Here is a 2,719-nt window from a genome sequence, read left to right on the forward strand (position 1 = left end):
TGGCCGTGCTCATCTACCGTGTTACGGGAGGCAGAGCAAGACTGGGCGATTCCAATGGACTCAGGATCCCGACAATAACGGATGAGGCCATCCCACACATCAGTGGTGAGCTCAGCGGGTTTGTCACATTCATATCCCTTCACGATCCAGTCACCCTTCCAGTTGGAGATCGTGTCCAACAAGCAAACTTTCGCCTTCGCGTAAAACGCTTTCCTCACCCTCTCATTGACCCCCATGGACCAATGATATTTTTCCTGTAAAAAAAAAATTAAATTAATAATTTGTTTTTTAAAAAATATATATAAATCATGAAAAAATTAAAGTATATATAATTAATGAATAGTAATTTCTAGCGAAAATTTTGAACCACGTCTTTTTGACGTAGATCGGCGTCTTTTTCCAATTCGGATGTGACATGGAGAAGTAACCTTTCATTGTGTCGGTTACGTCCGATGCAAGACATCCGTCAACCCCAACCCTGAAAAAAAACAAATTTAAAGTATAAATTATTTACTAATGTTATAAAAGAATTTTAAAAGAATAAAAAAAAAAATAATGTAACATACCACAAAGTTACGTCCGGTCGGTCGGGGTCTATGACTGGTAAACCTTCTATGCCTGGCTGACTGAGAATGTCCTCGACAGTGTACTGTGAGTAAGGAGCACTCGGAGGCACCATCAAATCAGGATGAATCTCGGCGGGCATCGGAGGAGCCATCGGAGGAGGCATCGTCGGAAGAGCCATCGGAGGAGGCACAGGAGAACAGATGGTGCACTAGAAGAAGGCGACCGAGAGACTCTCTAAGAAGGCTGAGTCTCGGGGACAGTCTCCGGACCCGAAGAACCGGGAGCTGAAGAAGAACCGGGATCTGAAGAAGACGACGGGTCTAAACGACTACCATGCTCACCGAACATCTGTCTGTAATGGGGAGTAAGTCTGTTCTTTCGAATCATCTGGAAAAAAAAATTTAAAATTAACATCAACAGTAATTAACAAATTCTATAAATCTAGCTAAATTTGGCTGCAAGAAAGTTGTTATTACTGGGAATCAGACAGAAGATACATTCTGGCTACGAAGTCAGAGTTTGGGAGGACCCATGGATTCCAACGACTCCGGCGAGACCAGCTATTCCTCTAGCGCCGGTTATGCACCCCAACATGAGAGTCAGTGATCTCATTAATCTGGAGTCAAAGGATTGGGATGTTAGTCTTTTGGAGAACTATGTCAACCGTGCTGACATACCACTCATAAGGAATTTGGCCATAAGCTCGACTCATCGTCGTGATACATTCTGCTGGAACTACACAAGGAATGACCAATATACGGTTAAGTCTGGATATTGGGTGCCTCAGAACTTATTACAGACACAAGAAGAGAAGGAAGTATTGGAGCCTAGTATCACGAAGCTTCAAGACTTTGCTTGGAAGTTAAAGGCGCCTAAAAAGATATGTCATCTTATATGGCAATTGTTGACTGGTCATGTAGCAGTAACGAGGAACTTAGCAAGACGAAATATGCGGTGTGACAATTACTGCCCAAGATGTGGCGACCCAGAAGAATCTGTAACCCATGCCATATTCGAATGCCCGCCAGCTCTACAAGTTTGGTCTTTATCATTGACTCCAACAAGCCCAACTATATTTCCAGTATCAAGCGTTTACACAAATATTGATTACCTATTCTGGAAGAAAAATAATATCATCGAGCCACAACAAGACAGGAATCCTTATCCCTGGATAATCTGGTATATTTGGAAGGCTAGGATTGAAAAGCTTTTCAGGGGGACAGACAGAGATCCTTTGGATTTAGTTCGACATGCAGAAAGTGAATGCAATGCATGGTTTGATGCAAACGAAGCAGGCAACCAGTGGTACAAGATAATAATACTGAGGAACCCCAAGTTATAAGCTTAGGGACTATATGTTTGCTCGATGGATCTTGGACAGCCTCTGCCCCTTTTAGTGGATGTGGATGGGTCTGGATGGACAGTGGTGGAGTCATTCAGCTAATGGGGACAAGAAATTTCACTCGGCGCGAATCAGCCTTGCATTCGGAAGTAGAAGCACTACGGTGGGCAATGGAGAACATGCTTCAACATTCACCATGTCAAACCTTTGGGACAGATTGTAAGGAGCTGATTACAATGATAAAGGAGCCTAAAGCTTGGCCAAGTTTTGCGACAGAATTGGAGAGAATAGAGACGCTACAGATATGCTTCCCGGACTTCAAAATCATTCACGTACCACGAGCGCGCAATCATTTTTCAGACTTTTTAGCTAAGACTGCTTGATCTTTCCATAGGGAATTACATTTTGTTGGTTGTTCTATTCCGGTCTAGTAACCCAGACCACCTAATCAACACTAATTAACAAAAAATCAGTAAACCTATCTAAATTCTCTACACTAACCACCTAATATACCCTAAACTAATCAAATTAGAGAGGAAATAGAGAGAGAACGTACTATAGCTACGAAAGAGAGAGGAAGTGGATAGGAAATGGGAGAGCGAAGTTCGCGTGTTTATATAAGAAATTAGTAATCGTCGTAATTTCTACATAAATTTACGAGGAACTAGCGAGGCCCGTGTTTTTCCTTACGAGGAATTAGCGAGGCCCGCGTTTTTTTTTCTCGTAACGTCCTCGTTGATTAACGAGGGATTAGCGAGGCCCTCGTTTTCCTATTACGAGGTCTTTACGACGAATTGTGCTTACGTGGAA

The sequence above is a fragment of the Brassica oleracea genome, chromosome C5 (genome assembly GCF_000695525.1).
Source record: "Brassica oleracea var. oleracea cultivar TO1000 chromosome C5, BOL, whole genome shotgun sequence".
Classification (NCBI taxonomy): Eukaryota; Viridiplantae; Streptophyta; class Magnoliopsida; order Brassicales; family Brassicaceae; genus Brassica; species Brassica oleracea.